The sequence below is a fragment of the Balaenoptera physalus genome, assembly GCF_965194825.1.
Source record: "Balaenoptera physalus genome assembly, chromosome: 4".
NCBI classification, from domain to species: Eukaryota; Metazoa; Chordata; class Mammalia; order Artiodactyla; family Balaenopteridae; genus Balaenoptera; species Balaenoptera physalus.
Genome location: NC_138891.1, coordinates 75,504,719 through 75,523,485, shown reverse-complemented (window position 1 = coordinate 75,523,485; position 18,767 = coordinate 75,504,719). Strand labels below are relative to the sequence as shown.

General features: G+C 41.1%; 1 protein-coding gene across 2 annotated transcripts in view; it reads right to left on the bottom strand.

The window, feature by feature from the left end:
- Positions 1-10,112, bottom strand: part of ZNF148 (zinc finger protein 148) — a 136,379-nt gene extending 126,267 nt beyond the window's left edge. Inside the window, exon 1 of one of the 2 annotated variants that reach the window (XM_082458588.1) lies at positions 9,923-10,112. The gene's annotated coding sequence lies outside the window, so the exon portion shown is untranslated. The remainder of the gene's footprint in view (positions 1-9,922) is intronic. The other variant, XM_082458589.1, reaches the window with a different exon arrangement.
- Between the last annotated feature and the right edge of the window lie 8,655 nt (positions 10,113-18,767).

Here is an 18,767-nt window from a genome sequence, read left to right as displayed (position 1 = left end):
TCCTTAGATACTTCCACTGGTGCCTCACATACTGGTCAATGTGTCTTAAAACCAAAGTAGCCATTCTTCCCCACCAAAATGGTTCTGCTAATGGATCCAATAATTTCTTTTAATGGCACCACCATTCTCACAGTCACCCAAACTAAATGTCCTGGAGTTTCCCTTAACTTTTCTTTTTCTCTTTTTCTTCACTGTTTCCCAAAAGCCCATATGCCATCAAATCCTTCAATTCTTTCTTTGAAATATTTCTTACATCAATCCCTTTCCTTTTATTCCCACTACCACTATCCCAACTTAGATTCTCAATACTTCACACTTCTGTCATAATCTTCTAGTTACTAGGTTCTCCTCATTGCAAAAAACAGAGAAACAAACAAAACAGGTCACCAGATTAGTATTCTTAAACCCACTCAGAAATCATCAGTGGCTCTCCACTACATACTGAGTCAAGTTAAAACTCTTTATATTTCCAAAAAGTAGGAACTACTCAATTTTCCAACAATCATGGAATGGATAAATACATTGTGGTATATTCACATAATGAACCCCACAGAGCAATGAAAAAGAATGAACTACTGCTGCACATATCATGGATGAATTTCACAGACATATGGTAAGCACAGGAAACCAGACACAGAAGTATGATTCCACTAATATGAAATTCAAAAACGTACAAAACTACTCTGTGTGATAGAGGTCAGAATAGTAGTTACTTTTTGGTTGAAGGAGACATCACCTTGGAGGGGACACATGAGGAAACCTTCTGGGATGTTGGGAATGTTCTTTGTATTGAACTGGGTGGTGATTACATCAATGTAAACCTAAAAGAAAAAATTAACCTGTACTCTTAAGATTTGAGCATTCTTTTTTTTTTGAATCTTTATTGTTTTTTTTATACAGCAGGTTCTTATTAGTTATCTATTTTATACATATTAGTGTATATATGTCAATCCCAATCTCCCAATTCATCCCACCACCACCACCACCCCACCCCCTCCACTTTCCCCCCTTGGAGAGCATTCTGTATAAGTTATTTCTCAACAAATTTTTAAAAACCAGTTTGGTCTGGATTTTTAGATGTCTACTTTACAGCTTTATTTTCTCCTCCATTCATCAACATGAACTCTAAATTCCAGCTAACGTAGACCACCAACCCCTCAGCATATCCAGAATTTTTCTCACTGTCACTCATATCACTCCTTCCTCTTGGAATGCCAACCCTCATCATCATGCCTACTATAATCCTATTTATCCTTTAAGCTCTAAGCTACATACCAATTCGTCCACAAAGTTGAACCTGCCATAGTACTTCTGTCATAGACAGGTGTGTACACATTTTTGTCCCTGGATAAGCTCCTGAAGAATATGAACATGTTTATGTCGTATATAAATGTGTATCCTTCATACTGCCTACCTGCCTACAACAGAACCTTGCACACAGTAAGTATACAAAAATATTTCCTGAATTAATAAATCCTGGCAGACCGTCAAAAGCACCCTCCAATCTTTTTTTTTCTTTTTAATTAATTAATTTATTTATTTATTTTTGGCTGTGTTGGGTCTTCGTTTCTGGGCGAGGGCTTTCTCTAGTTGTGGCAAGCGGGGGCCACTCTTCATCGTGGTGCACGGGCCCCTCACTATCGCGGCCTCTCTTGTTGCGGAGCACAGGCTCCAGACGCGCAGGCTCAGTAGTTGTGGCTCGCGGGCCTAGTTGCTCAGCGGCATGTGGGATCTTCCCAGACCAGGGCTCGAACCCGTGTCCCCTGCATTGGCAGGCAGATTCTCAACCACTGCGCCACCAGGGAAGCCCAGCACCCTCCAATCTAAACCCTCCTTCTCAAACCTATCTATCGCTGTCTTCACTCACTATGCATTCCTCACCTTACATATTTAATCATTCAGCAAACAACTGAGGACCTACTACATGCAAGAAACTGTAACTATCTATTCTAATGTACCCTACCAAACTACCCAAAGATGTAACCCAATTTCAGCTGCTGCCTTTTGACTCTTTCCCCAACTCTAATTTTCTAGTCATCTTCCCCTCCTCTCTCCGTCCAGTCACATCCCACCCCCTCATTTCTAATCCTCCTGCTATCAAACTAATTCAAGTCCTTCTTAGTTTCTCCTGTAGCCTCCTAACTGGGCTTCTCACCTGCAATCATACTCTATCACCACACTGCCCGCAATCTATCCTGTATGGTATAGCTATTGTCAGATTAAGGTATCTAATATACAGTCCTTGGTTCAATTCTCTACTCAAAAAAAGTTCAATAGCTCTATGCATGCTTTAAATCCTAGACTAACATATTTTAATCCTCACAGCAACCCTTGCCAGAAGGTATAATGATTATCAATTTCCTGATGAGAAAACTGAGGTTCAGGAAGGAAGTAATTCTCTCCATAATCATAGTGGAGGTAAATAGTAGAAGGGACAAAACTAAAACCCAGCTTGTTTGCTTACCAAGCACAACACTATGTTACATCAAATACAAACTACTTAGCTTAGCTTTCAAGGCCATCCATTTTCAACCCAACCCCAACTGAGCCTTCCTACCTTATATCAAAGTATGCCCTATTCATGAACTCTGTGTTCCAAACTACAGGTTATGATCAATTATTTAGTTCATCATGAAATCAGTTTAATGAGTGACAGCCATCTTTTCTTTTTTTCTTTTTAGCCAAACAATAATAGAAAACATAGAGTGCATCCAACATGGTAAGGACAGTTATTGTTATTGAAACCTTTTGTTTTCTACATATACACAAACATTCATGCATGCCTATGTTAGGTGAAGATACGACATGTTTTCCTTACTGTGGATCATAGTAAAAAAAATTAAAACCAACTCACTATTCCTCACATCTCCTTGGCTTCTCACCTCCACGCTTTTGCTTTTGCTAATCCCTTGGGCTGGGCTCTTTCTAATCATTTCTGCCAGTCAGAATCCTGTCCATCCCTTCAAAGACTAGCTAAAATGCCACGTCCATGCTACTAAATGCAGTCCCAGGTTTTCCCCTAATCAAATGTTTTTTCCCACCTTTTAACTTAAGTAACATTATTTTTCTCATAATACATTTGTGATCACAGTGTAGTTATTTGTGCTCAAGTCCAGCCCCTCTATTAGAATCTAAATCCCAAAGGATGTATCCCTGATTGCATCTAACAGTGCTTTTGCACATAACAAATGTGCATTACCTGCTGACTAAAAAAACTCATCCCATTATTTTCTGAAACCTCAGTTATAAATCAACATCATAAATAATTTCCACTACATTCCAAACTTCTGAAACTCTCATCCTTCAAACAGTCTTACCATCTTCCTCCCACAATTAGCCATTTCCAATAATCCTCTACCTTCAATCTTCCCTTGCTTTCCTCTAACCATAACCTGTCATATATCAATAACCTTTTTCTTCTTTCAGAATCATACTTTCCATCAAATAACACCTTTCCTTCTCCAATGCTTATCTTCCACTTTATTCTTAGTTCTCTAACATCCATAATGATAGGTCTTATATTCTTTAAACAGATATTTCTTTCATTTTCTCTTCAACTAGACTTCAATTATTTCAATTCATCTATGGTATACATATTTTTGTCAGCCCCATTAAACCCTTTGTAGAAAAAGGCAGATTATGAATAAATAAATTGAAACAAAACATATAGATAATTTAGATAAATTACTTCAGATACTTTCTCATTCATTCATTTATTCAACAAGCACGTGTCTACTGGACACATGTCCTCAATTCTCTTGTCTATTCTATTCTGTAATTCAGAAAGCAACTTTGAGAAAAGCATGCAGGAAACAGAGCCGAGTTGACTCATACTCTTCACTCACAGAGACCAAGTCATTTGTGGGGTACAGGCTCAAAAAAGGAAAAACTACAAGTTATACTAGACATAGATGGAAATAGAGCGCCCCCCCCGACCAGTTGTTTCAGGGGGCTCAAAATCTACCCAGCAAAGGTGAATTTGAAAAGGAACCAACCAGTAGGAGTAGCTAAAATGAAACAGGCAGAAAGCCTTCAGACAAAAATAGATCCAGACTCTAGGTTCATTCTAGGGCTGCAAGAGAAATTTGGAGCAATTTAGTTCCTGTCCTGAGATCCCTAAGAAATCCTTTCAAATATCCAGCTAAAGTACGGTACACTTAAATCCTTTCCCCAAACCTTAGCCAATGCTCATTTCTCCATTCTCTGAACTCCTACAGCACTTACTGTCTGTAAAACTCATGTGGGAACTTAATCATAAACTACCTTGTTCACAGTAATGAACTGTTAACAAACAGAGCCAGAATTTATTTACGTATTAAAATCAGTGTGGTCCTCTTTAAAACAGTTACCTTGGGAGGCTACCACTTACTTATTTATTCACTCCATCTATCCAACCATCTGATGCATTTAACCAAAATTCATCTAGTACCTAACTAATTACACGTGAAGCTATTGCCACTGTTCAAAATATTTCCAAATTCCTCTTTGGGAGTACTTTCCAAAGTTAGTTAATAAGTCAATCAAGAAAATCATCCCCATTTCTATGACTAACTAAATTTAAACCAAAACTATTCTTTATTCACACTACTTGATACTGACAGATCTTCAACATTTCTAAAAATCAAATCTTTCAAACTAAAAAGATTTGTCCCCAATGAGACCATTCAGAATAACATTATGCCTTGTATTATTTGTAACTGTGCCATCCTAGAGGGATTATGAACTCCTAGAGAATAGGGACCATGTTTTACTCACCTTTATAGACTCCCTCCCCTCAAGAGCACACAATAGGTACTCAATATATAAGTAAACTGTATATAATGTGCTAGACGATAAATCAGAAAAGGTGTTCTAAAAATGTTTTGAACACTAGTACTGAAAGTGACTACCAAAATACAAAAATCCTCATCTGGAGGTACTGTATACTTTTGATACTTGTTTTAAAAAATCAATTTTCTGAAAGAACTGAGGATTGTGGGAGAGAATGGAGGATTGTGGGAGAGAAACAATTGTGGGAGGGAAAGAACTGTGGAATATAATAGGGAATTTGGAGAAAGAATGGGTAATTTTGTAAAAGAAGGGGTAATTTTGTGAAAGAAGGGGTAATTGTGATAGAGTGGCAAGAAAGGGAATTTGGGGATACATGCGGAATTGTAAGAGAGATGGAGATTCTGGGAGGAAAAAGAATAGTGGAAGAGACGGAATTTTAGGAAAGAATGGAGGATTGTGGGGAAAACGCAGACTGTGGGAGAGCCAGGGAACTGTGGGGAAAAAAGAGGAAAAAATCAATTTTCTGAAATCTTACACTGTTATAGAATTACTTCACAAATGTCTTTCTCCCCCTAAAAGAATAAAAATACCATAAATTCCTTGAGGGAAGAAACTTTTTTATTATCCTAAAAACGAATTAAATCAGACAGATTCTTAAAACAGCTAAAGATCTCTAAACAGTCATTTAGGCCTAAGGTAAGAAAATCCAAATTAAACCAGCCCCCAGCTCCAGACCAGATTTACTCAGATTAAACTAGCCTCAGATTAGAAGAGAACCTTTGGTCCCACCCATTAGGTGTTTCTGCAGGATTGTTCCAGTCCCATTTTAATCCATTCTGCCTTCCCTTATATCTAAAGGCCTTCCCCAGTCAGATATCCCTTTGTCCTTCACTCTCTCAAATATATACACACACAATTTTGTCTGCAATACCTCCATAGTGCTCAGCAATTCCACACAGTCCCACCACCATCAGTAACAGTGAACACTACTTTCTATCAAACATTCAACAAGTACTTACTAAGCACTTAAGAATCAAGCTGGGGGGCTTCCCTGGTGGTGCAGTGGTTAAGAATCTGCCTGCCAATGCAGGGGACACAGGTTCGAGCCCTGGGCCGGGAAGATCCCACATGCCGCGGAGCAACTAAGCCCGTGAGTCACAACTACTGAGCCTGCGCTCTAGAGCCCGCGAGCCACAACTACTGAGCTCACGTACCACAACTACTGAAGCCCGTGGTGCCTAGACCCCGTGCTCCGCAACAAGAGAAGCCACCACAATGAGAAGCCCGCGCACCGCAACAAAAGAGTAGCCCCCGCTCACCACAACTAGAGAAAGCCCGCGCACAGCAACGAAGACCCAACGCAGCCAAAAATAAATAAATAAAATAAATTAATTAAAAAAAAATTTTTTTTAAAGAATCAAGCTGGGACTTCCCTGGTGGTGCAGTGGTTAAGAATCCGCCTGCCAATGCAGGGGACACGGGTTCGATCCCTGGTCCAGGAAGATCCCACATGCCACAGAGCAACTAAGCCCATGCGCCACAACTACTGAGCCCATGTGCCACAACTACTGAAGCCCATTAGCCTAGAGCCCACGCTCTGCAACAAGAGGAGCCATCACAATGAGAGAGCCTGAGCACCGCAAGGAAGAGTAGCCCCCGCTTGCCACAACTACAGAAAGCCCACACGCAGCAACGAAGACCCAACACAGCCAAAAATTAATTAATTAATTAATTAATTGAAAGAAACAAGCTGTTGTGAGTTTCCCCAGAGATTAAAGAAAGTCTCAGATCTAGAGCAGGTTACAATCTAGCTACCATTTGCAAAACAAAGAGAAATAATTCCCATAAACTAATATAAGATTTAGCACTATATAATCAACATATGAGTGCTATTCTTATTCAAAGTAAGGAAGATTCTCAAGAGGTGGGGTTACTTAAACAAGACTCTTGAAAAGAGGAGCAACATCTTTCTTTCTATACGCCCAATATCTGTCACCCTGACTCAGGGACGGTGTACCTCATACTAAATTTCAAAAACCAGTATTTTATGAATCTATCATAATACGTGAGTAGCATGCTCTTTTCCACCATATTCCCAACTTATTAGTGACTTAAATATGCTAATTTCCTTAAAGACTGCCACAAATCTGTCTCACCACTGTAAAAATCTCCTTCACAGTCAACTATATCCAAATGTCCTCAGAATTCTTTACCTTTTCTTCAGCCTCCCACAAAATTATCACCATCTCCATCATACCCTGTCCCTCATCCTCCTCTCCCTCTTATCAAATTTCCCCATCCCTCCCTCTCTCCTCCACAAAGAAGAAACACATATTCACACCAATCCATTCCTTCCTAAACATAAGAACTGCCACAGAAGCCTGGAAAGAACAATCAAGGATCATTTTAATCCATTCCCAGATTCCCCACACTAAAACTCTCCTGAAGACTGTCAAAGAATTCTGCACAGTTGACCTGGTAACTACTTCCAAGATGAACAACTATCACTGCCAAGCAACTCCTCCTCATCTCTAACCAACAACACTTATGCTGCAAAGATGCTATTTCCTACAACCTAGTCTTTCCTAAAGGTCCATCCATCAAACTTCCCTTAATCATCTCACCCAGTTTTTCCAGTCTAATTTTAAATGTTTTTCTTTAAGAATATTAAAGATATAAAGATATCAATTAAAAAGCTAAAATAATAACTATCAAAGTTTGAAAAGGAGAAAAGGTATAATGACAGTGACACAAATCCTTTCCACTCATAGTAAGAAGTCTCTTGACTCCTTTTTTAACATCATTTTGATCAATCAAGAAATAAGAGTACATGCATATTACTTGGAGACCTAGAGAAAAGCATGATAAGAACTATAAAAAGTAATGATTAAAAGTAGTCTCTGGAAAGTGGGACTGCAATGGACAGGTGAGACAGGGGTTATTGCTTTTCATTATAAGCTCCCTCAGGACAATTTTTTAAATTATGTACATGTATAATTTCATATAATTTAAAGGAGAGAAAAATAATGATATACTTTATTTAAATCCATTAAACTTACAAAAATTAAAAGAACTGATAATATACAGTGCCAAAGAGGGGAAGGAAAACAGACTTTCTCATACTATGATAACAATAAAAATGGGTACATGCTACTATGTAATATATTGAAGCCCTTAAAAAGAACTAATAACTCCAAATGTACTGACATGGAAAGTTCTCCAGATCTTTTAAAAATAATCCTGGATTATTTCTATAAGAAAAATTTTAATAAAAGCCCTTATCTACTCAAATGCTAAATTATTCTCCTTTAGAGTTATTTGCTGAAAGAATGAATGACTGAATTTTCCCATCCCTCCCCCAAATTTCTGTCTTCGCGTTTAATCCCTCCACCCTCTATATCCATAAAAGGGTTTTTCATACTACCCTCTCTTCAGTTTAATTAATTAACATATAACAACATAATGTGTATATAGTCTTTCTTAATAATATAAAAGGTGACTAATTTTCAGATACATTTTAAGGGTATGGTTCTAGCCCAGAGTTCCCTCTTCAAAATCCAGTCCGGTGTGAGCTCAGCAAATCCAACAGCCTGGGTACATTTCCTGATAGGGAAATGCTAGTACTCCCTCCAACCTGGCTCTAGAATCATCCAGTCTCTTCAGGTTCTCCTAGACCTCAAAACAACCAGTCCTGACCTCCTTGCAACTTAAGACCAAAACAGATATCCTAATCCTCCATTCTGCAGGCCCACACTTTGTAGGCTGATGCATTTTCTTCAATACCACCATGCCTCAGTGAGAGTATCCATTCAGGAACAGTGAATGGCAAAAGATCTCCCACCAGCCCCAGGGTTATGGAACCAATCCAGTCAGTTAGACTAACGTGAGCTACAAATCGAGTCTCCAAAGAAGGGCCACCAAGCATGAATTCTCCCCACCATTAATTATAACCCTGTGTACTGCAACCCAAGCTGCATAATATGGCAACAGTTCTCTTGGACCAGATAAGCTGGGCAGTGAAGAAGAAAACCGCCAAGTCAAGTAATTTCCATTCCAGCATCTGCCAGCATAGAGTTCACCCAGCCTCTGGTAAGTGATAATATTTCAAAATTGCTAAAATCTAAACTCCATGGCCTAGAGAATCCCTGTAGGCCAGGCATTTTCTTAAGGTCTGCTTCATAGATTCTCATATTCACTGGTGCAGGTCTAAAATGTCTCAGACCAAACGACAGACTAAGGTCTAATTCTCAGTGACCCCAACCACTGCCGGTACCCGCACTTACCGGATGTCATCTACAGAAGAGCCCAAACAGGTTCGGAACTAGGCCATCCTGGCCCATCTGGAATAACTCTTTAGTCCTTGGGCCAACACTTACTAATTCTGCTACATCTGTCTATTCTATCATGCATTCTCTTCATATTCTCCAGTATTTAGCACTCCCTCTTGCTTCAAACCTACCCTTTCTATTCAGGGAAACTCCTTATATCCCTTCTTTTCTTTCCTTAGAAACGCTTCAGTTCTTTCCACAACGAAATACCTAATGTATCTGCACAATGAACACCCCCCCAGAATCCTCAAGACTCCTCCACAGCCACCCCCTGCATTCCTCCACCTACCCGGCATCTTTCCCTCCGGCCTCTCTCCTAGTGCACGCTCCCACTACGTTTCCTGCAAGGATTCTCTTTTCTCCAACCCCTGCCCTTCCCTTCTCCCAAAGAACACATTCAGGCAGCAACAGTGACTGAGGCCTGCGGTGCATAAAGCACTGCACCAGGCACGGTGATCAGAGACCTGGTGTCTTCCTAAGCTTTTCACACCCACACCCAGCACCCTCTGGCCACCCTGTGCAACCATCCCACCTCCTTCCCTACCTCTGACACCCCCCTCAGGCCTCGGAGGCCGCCTTCTCGCTTCAGCCACCCCCGTCATTATCCTTTCTCAACCCCCCAACCCACCATCCGCGCCCTGCTTCCTCCCGTCCCCCAGCCAACTCCTGCGTTTCCCTCGGCCTCGGCCGGTCCCCTGGCCACCCTCGGCCTCGCCACGGCCCGCTCCCCCCGGGTCAGGCCGTTACCGCCGCGCGCTCCCCCCGCGCGCCGCCCCCTCCCCCTCCCTCCCCCGGGCCCGGGCCTGCCAGGCCGAGCGCTTTACCGCGGGCGGGTGCCGAGTCGCGCGGTCACCGATTGCAGACGGCGGCAGCTTCAACCTTTCTAGGGGCCTTAAGAGGAGGGGAAGGGGGGAGGGGGGAGAACTTTTGCTGTGGCAGCTTCGGCAACAGCTCCCACCCTTGCGCCTTTCTCCTCTTCCTCCCCCTCCTCCTCCTCCTCTTCCTCCTTCTCTTCCTCCTCCCAGAGCAGTAGAGACGCAGACATGCCGCGGCTAGAGCGCCGCCGCGGTCGCCGCCACTGCCGGCGCGGTGCATTGTGGGAAGCCCCGCACACGGGGAAGCGCTCGGCGGCCCCGGCCCTCCCTGGGCCGGGGACCAGGCTGGGAAGACCCAGCGTGGCTTCGATTCCGGCGCCTGCGTGTCACCAGCCCAGTGTGGCCGGGGAAGCTGGCCCTGAGCCGCGGGGTCCTTTCGGGCTGGGCCTGGGAGGAAAGCAATTTGAAAAAGATCAGAACTGAGGAAATGTCTATGAGACGGGGGTCCGCCTTCAGCTTTAATCAGTGCTTATCGCTCTGAGAAGTGGAGGACTCGGTGGCCGGGTGCATTTCAGGCTCGGGGCAAAGGAAGGGGCGGGGACCTAAGTGAAAGGTTATCTTTCAGAATTTTTTGGCTTTTTCGTTTCTCCTCTCTTCCCCAGTCCTCTTCCCTGCGACCTCCAGTCGTTGACCACCAGCACCCCAAATGCTACCTTTTCCGAAAGCGGCAACACAGCGCTCTTGAAACTAGCAAACCCGGTTAAGTGCCTGCAACCATATGCAGGGTGTGAGCACAGAGAAAGATCAAGAAATACGGCCCTGGACCCTGTTGCGCAAGGTCTTAACATGGTATTTCCCCCTCACTTCACCTGGGGCCCAAACCTTCTCGGTCTGTATGGCAAAAGACATGGTTATGGTCTGTGTGGAACTAGAATTGCACAATTAATGTCTCAACACTTGGAGGCCCTTTAAGTGACCTTAGCCAAACCGTGACCTCCTTAATGGTGCCTTCATTCAACTAACATTTATTGGGCGCCCTGAGGTGCTTATGCATACTGCGATGGCTTACAATTACTCATCTTTGTGTCCGCACCCTAGCACAAGGTCAGCCATGTAACATAGATGCTCAGTGAATGTTGAGTGATTATGAGCATCAGAAACGTACCATGGGATGAAACACCTTCATTAAGATTTCTTCGTAATAGTCTGAAGATTTATTTAGCATCTCTCTGCAATACTTAAACATAACCTCTGAGAGGCGAGGGAAAGGAAAGGCATTAAAATATCTATATAACCATTTCTGGAGTTCTCCTTCCCTTATCCACACCCACCTTCCCACCCCTTGCCAACTGAATCTTCATTTGAATAGTGCTTTTTGGCAAAACTCCAAATTCCTGCATTATGCACTTGTGATGGCACTGAATTAGATTAGTGTCTGCAAGGTTAATGTTCCCCCAGGCATTAACCTTAGTAAATTGTGATGCCTGTTTAGAAACAGCAGAAGCCCAGAGGTTCAGCTTAATTTAGACACGGGTAACCAAGAAGATCAAGGGTAAACTACAGCTCCACAATCACCTCTCCATGTGCTTTCTCCATTAAAAAATATAAATTTTAATAAGATGACAGTGCATATTCTGAATGCTAATTGCAACAAAACATCGATACAAGCTAGAGCAAGGGACAGTTATCTGGAGGACAGCCTTCTGGCAACTTCTAGCATCTGCAATGGCATCAAATTCAGATGTTAAAAAAAAAAACACACCTCTGACAGCAAAGAGGCAGACTCTGAATATTAGGTAATAGGAAAACTAATAACTGAAAAGGGTTGAAGTCCTGGAGATTACACCCAGTGGGCTGAGATTGATTGGTTTATCATCAGGAATAGATCTAGTTCTCTGCTCAGCACCATAACTAAGAAACAATAGAGGAACAACTGTCTTAACATGGTCAGAATAAAGAGCACTAAAGAGGTAGGGACAGCAGAAGTGATGACTGGGAGCAAGTTTAAGCCTCTGGTAGGTTAAACTTCTGGAAATATTTCTCAGGGCCAGTTTGCCTCCTTCATGCTCCTCTTGCTCACCTCCCCAACACCAGTCCTAGGCATTCAGCCTACTTTCCTTTATTTTTTTTAATTTTTATTTTGAAATAAAGATTCACAAGAAATTGCAAAAAATAGTACAGTATCCCATTTACCCTTCACCCAGGTTCCCCCCAATGGCAATATCTTATAAAGTTTTAGTAAGATATCAAAACCAGGAAATTGACAATGATACATTATCATTAACTAGACTACAGAACTTAGTTTTTACCATTTTTTTAAAAACATTTGTGTGTGTGTGTGCACACGAAATTTTATTCCAGGTATCATTTGTGTAACCACTACAACCAGGATATGAAACTGTTCCATCATCACAAAAAAACTCCCTCATGCCACCTACCTTTTTGTATTCACAAATCTACCTCCCCTTCTAACCCCCCTACTCTATCCTTGCCCCATAGTAAGCACTAACCTGTTTTTCATTTCTGTAGTTTTGTCATTTCAAGAATGTTATATAAATGGAATCATAGAGCATGTAAACTTTCGATGTTTTTACCTAAACATAATGCCCTTGAGTCCCATCCCTGTTGTGACAGGTATCAAACATTCATTGCTTTTTTTTTTTTTTTTAATCATCAACAATTTTTATTTTATTTTATTTTTTTTAACAGGCAGTAAGTCTTTTTTTTTTTTTTTTAATTTATTTATTTATGGCTGTGTTGGGTCTTCGTTTCCGTGCGAGGGCTTTCTCTAGTTGTGGCAAGTGGGGGCCACTCTTCATCGCGGTGCGCGGGCCTCTCACTATCGCGGCCTCTCTTGTTGCAGAGCACAGGCTCCAGACGCGCAGGCTCAGTAGTTGTGGCTCACGGGCTCAGCTGCTCTGCGGCATGTGGGATCTTCCCAGACCAGGGCTCGAACCCGTGTCCCCTGCATTGGCAGGCAGATTCTTAACCACTGCGCCACCAGGGAAGCCCACATTCATTCCTTTTGATTGCTGAGTAGTATTCCATTGTATGGATGTACCAAGATTTGTTCATCCATTCCCCAGGTGAGGTACATATGGGTTGTTTCCAATCTTTTTACTATTACAAATAAAACTACTATGAAAATTTGTGTACAGGTTTTTGTGTGAACTTAAATTTTCATTTCTCTGGAATAAATACCTAAGATTATGATTGATGGGTCATATGGTAAGTGCATATTTAATTTTTGAAGAAACTGCCAAACTATTTTCCAGAGTGGCTATATCATTTTACATTCCCGCCAACAATGTATGAGAGATCCAGTCTCTCCCCATCCTCACCAGCACTTGGTATTATCACTCTTCTTTATTTTAGCTATTTTAATAATGTAGTGGTATCTCATTGTGGTTCTCTCCCTTTCAAAAAGAGGTTCTCTCTCCCCATAGCTGGTTCCTACATAGGATGCATGCTATCTCTCTAACTCCTACTTTCCATGTGTGTTTTTAAACAAGCTCACAGGCCCCATTTGTTGAAGGATTTCATTACATATAACTGCAGAGAAACACAACTCTTGCTTTACAAGCTATAACTTTACAACTCAAGTTATAAAGTTTCTTGAAATATTAAGTACGTATAGCTTATGTCTTTTTTTGACACCCTTTTTGAGACGGCTCCAGGAAACATCTGTTAAGCAGGTGTAGAAATTTCTTTTGGGAAGTGGTACACATAAGCTGCTCAGGATGCAGTGCGCAGGTGGCAAAATTAAATGCCTAACTAGCCAAGCAGGTAACATAAATAGGTGAAGCAGGTCAGATGTAAAGATAACTGACAGTGAAAGGGACAGTAAAGAGCCAGACAGCTCAAGCCAGTCTAAAGGGCGTAGACACTACTCATTTCCAAGTGAGAATGTGAAGAACTGGAAATCAAGAGGAATCAGGAATCTGAACTTTGGGGTGAACTCTCCCTAATATTAATGATGACAAATAACATTTAAATGACTTTAAAACAGGAAAGCATGTTAGACAAAACATGTCTGTGGGTCAGATTCAGCCTACAGCCACCAGTCTATCTTATCTGATTAGGCCTAACCTGTGGAAGGCTGGCACCACTGCTCCAACTGGTGGGATTTCCAGGGCTTCTTTCCTCTCCTCTGGCTCTGGAATGGGTTCTCTTCAGTCTTGGCCCTCTGGCTTCTTTAGGAGAGGAATGTACTTCCATCTCTCGTCCCTGAAGACTTCACCTGGTCTTCAGAACCTCCTGTATTAACCATCTTCCAAGCTTCCTGGACTTCTCAGGCTCAGGAGGATGTGGAAGTACTATGTTCTCTACCCATGTGGTTGCCTGAAACATGAGCCATTTGTCAAGGCTGCTTCTACCTTAAGGAGAAACTTGGCTTTTTTGCAAAGCTCTAAATTCATAGACTTGTCAGAGATAGGTCCACAGGAGCCTGATCCACTCTATCTTGTCATTCCCACTCCACCCAGAGAAACATGGCTTTTCCTGTTCCTGTGGGCCATCTTTTCGTGGGACACCTCTCCCTCAGTTTCTGCTTCAGATCTGAAGGGCACTTCCAGATCACTGATATATTCTAAAACTAATGACCAAAATGTGGAAACAACTCAAGCATCCATCAAGAGATGAACAGATAAAGAATATGTGGTATATACATACAATGGAATCTTTCTTTTTTTTCATCTTTATTGGATTATAATTGCTTTACAATGTTGTGTTTTAGTTTCTGCTGTACAACAAAGTGAATCAGCTATCTGTATACATATATCCCATATCTCCTCCCTCTGGAGCCTCCCTCCCACCCTCCCTATCCCACCTCTCTAGGTCGTCTCAAAGCACCGAGCTGATCTCCCTGTGCTATGCAGCAGCTTCCCACTAGCCATCCATTTTACATTTGATAGTGTATATATGTCAATGCTACTTTCTCACTTCATCCCAGCTTCCCCTTCCCCCCACCCCCGTGTCCTCAAGTCCATTCTCTACGTCTACAACTTTATTCCTGCCCTGCCACTAGGTTCACCAGTACCATTTTTTTAGTTTCCATGTATGTGCATTAGCATATGGTATTTGCTTTTCTCTTTTGACTTACTTCACTCTGTATGACAGACTCTAGGTCCATCCACCTCATTACAAATAACTCAATTTTGTTCCTTTTTATGGCTGAGTAATATTCCATTGTATATATGTGCCACATCTTCTTTACCATACAACGGAATCTTATTGAGCGTTTATTTTTTTTATAAATTTATTCTATTTTTATTACTATTATTTTTGGCTGCATTGGGTCTTCATTGCTGCACATGGGCTTTTCTCTAGTTGCAGAGAGCAGGGCTACTATTTGTTGAGGTGCGCAGGCTTCTCGTTGCAGTGACTTCTCTTGTTGTGGAGCACAGGCTCTAGGTGCGCAGGCTTCAGTAGCTGTGGCACATGGGCTCAGTAGTTGTGGCTTGCAGGCTCTAGAGCGCAGGCTCGGTAGTTGTGGTGCACAGGCTTAGTTGCTTCACGGCATGTGGGATCTTCCCAGACCAGGGCTCGAACCCATGTCCCCTGCATTGGCAGGCGGATTCTTAACCACTGCGCCACCAGAGAAGTCTTTATTCAGCCTTTAAAAGGAAGGAAATCCTGCCATTTGTAACAACATGGATGAACCTGGAGGACATCATGCTAAGTGAAATAAGCCCAACAGAGAAAGACAAACACTGCATGATTCTACTTGTATGAGGTATCCAAAATAGTCAAACCCATAGAAGCAGAGAATACAATAGTGGTTACTAGAGGCTGGAGGGGTGGGGGGCAGGGGAAATGGGGTATTGCTATTCAATGGGTATAAAGTTTCAGTTATGCAAGATAGGTAAGTTCTAGATATCTGCTGTACAACATAGTGCCTGTAGTTGACAATACGGTATTGTGCACTTCAAAATTTGTTTTCCTGACAAATCTCATGTTAAGTGTTCTTACCAGAGAGAGAGAGAGAGAGAAACATACACCAAAGGAATGTCTGAGAGGTTTTGGATGTCTCTTGCCTTAACAGTGGTGATAGTATCACTGGGGTTTGCATATGTCCAAACTCATCAAATTGTACACATAATATGTGCAGTTCTTGGTATTAATTATACTTAAATTAAGCTATGTAATAAATAAAGCTAAAGCTAATGAATGACCTATTCACTCCTACTTTGGATATTGAGTTTACACAATAAATTCTTGAGTTTAGGGAGACAAGTAGCCCTCCACCTCTCAGGAGCCTGAGGGAGGTACTGGGTTGCACTAAAGTTCATTAGCTGTGAGATAACTATAGTTTGGAGGGATCCCAGGAAATCATGAGTGAAAGTCAAGATGTGCAAGAACACGGTGATGGATGAAAATAACATCTTGGGCCAGGATGATATCAGAGGGAAAGGAAAAAATAAAATGAAGCAACATTATGAGGCTAAAACCTTATCAGGACCTAGAGGTTAGCCTTGTGGTTAAACTAAATCCTCCTGGGTTTGAATCCTATCTCTACCACTTACTAGCTTTGCAACCTTAGTTACTTAACTTCTCTGTGCTGTCAAGTACCCCATCTAGGAAATGAGACTAATAATAGTACCTTCCTCTTAGAGTTGTTAAGAATATTAAATGTTAATACATGTAAATTATTTAGAATAATATCTGGCACATAGTTAAATGTTCTATGTGTTATAGATATTATTGTTGTTGTTATTCTTACTATTAAAAAGCATTTAAAGATGGTGCTGAACCAAATTTCCTAAAAATAAAATTCAGTAGGGGCAAAAAATCAGTTCCTGCAAGTGGATTGAGGGAAGGGACAAGATAGAAACTATTCAAGTACAGAAAAATGATTTAAGTGGAAAAATACCTTGGAGAATGTTTAGCATGGGAAATAAAGAGGGTATATGATAGAGCCAGAAAAAAAAATAAGCAACTAAGCTGCAGAAAAAGATATGTAACATTATTCAGAGAATTTATTTCTAAGCATAATCTTTGCCTGAATAATTTTATTTATAAGGCTGATGAAATTGGTCTATTGTAAAGACGCTTGCTATTTTCTACTCAGCAAATACCAGCAAATCAAGTTTCTACTTCTTCTTTCCCAAAGTTTAAGCAGAATGAAGACAAGTTAACTACTGTTATATGTATTAAAACTGTGAGTTTCCTTAAAATAGAATGGCAAATGGAAAATTTTATCATTCTCGACCTTTCAAAGATTTCATACATTAGCTTATTGCCAGATAGTGCGATATAATGTGGAGATGAATTTTTTTCTCGTTTTTACTATTTTTATAATTTAAATTTTAAAAGCATGTCAGAATTCCAGCCTTACCGGAGAATCTTAAAACTACCCTGTTGCTAAACAGTTGTGGAGATCAACACAATGAAGGAGTTTCCCCCAAAATGACCGTCTTCCTACATGCCAATGTTCAGGGTAAACATTTATTAAAAGCCCACTTGCAAGGCTCAGCAAAAGAGATAAAAGAGATCCTGGGTTGCACTAAAGTTCATCAGCTATGAGATAACTATGGTTTGGAGGGATTCAGGGAGAGACACGGGTGAAAGGTCAAGATGCACAAGAACATGAGAACGGAGCGCTGGGGTTGAGGCTGTGTTCCCTTTTCATTCTCAAAGTGATTTTTCATAAAGGCAATTTTACATTTTCCTGAAGATTATGCAGCTACATAAGAACACACTGCTGGGATTCAAAGAAGGCTAGGATGTGGTCTGAGCTCACGCGAAGCTCTTAGACTAATAGAGGAGACCGATAAAAAGTGAGATAATTTCAGCGTAATATGCTGTGATAACATAGAGGTAGGCAGAAGGTGCTTTGGGTTCCCTCACTGATGGAACCCACATATCATTCCGATACCGAAACCATACTTTCCACCTTGTTCATACATCTAAAAACTTACATGGGAAATTCTATACAAATGTCAAACATGATGCAGGTCTTTCACATTTAGAGAGGCATTTATCTCCTGGTAATTAAAAAATGTGTAAGCTTCAAAGCAAATTCTTTCCAACACACACACACACACACAGATGCACACATCTTGAAATGATGGCAGAATAATCCTCCGTACTCCATGAACAAAATGTGAACAAGTAAGGCTGCAGAGAAAAATACAAGTTGAAAATTAGGTGAAAGTTATCTATGGCAGGGGTAGCAGACAGAAATGATAGCATCAGTGATAAAGTGGATAATTTTCTTGTGGGAACAGGCTGTTTTACCTTTTCATTTGCTAATTGATATTTCATAAAGACAACCATTTTACGCTTTCCCAAAGAAGATTATATAGCTACATAAGCTATCTTCTTCCCTTATGAAAAAAGGGGGAAGGGGACAGCTCAGAAATCAGCTGACTTGGGGTATAGTTTTGTTTGTAAGAAAATAAGTTTCAAGGTCACCGTTAAAGTGATAGCCCAATTCGCCTCAGGGCCCATATCATCTGAGTCTGCATGTGTGCTCCCCTGACCTCTAGCACAGACAGATATGACATTCAAATAACTGGTGTCCATGGGAAGAGCCTCAAGTCAACACAGAACCATTAATATCGGGGGCATTTTTTAAAAAAGATAGAGAAGTGTGCAATATATTGGGAAAGTACCCATCGTTTTTGTTTTTTAATGTTTTGGTGTTTACAAGATTAAACATCGATATTTGGAAACTCCACTTATACCAAATATTGCATTCTCCAAGATGCCAAATAGTAGAGCTATTACAAAAGAGAAAAATAAAAGTCTTTGAGTATAATTTAGTTTCTGTAAAACCTTTATTATATATCCCTATGGCACACATTGTTGTAAGAAACGTTGGTACCGTCAGTCTGTAAAAATTGCATAGGCT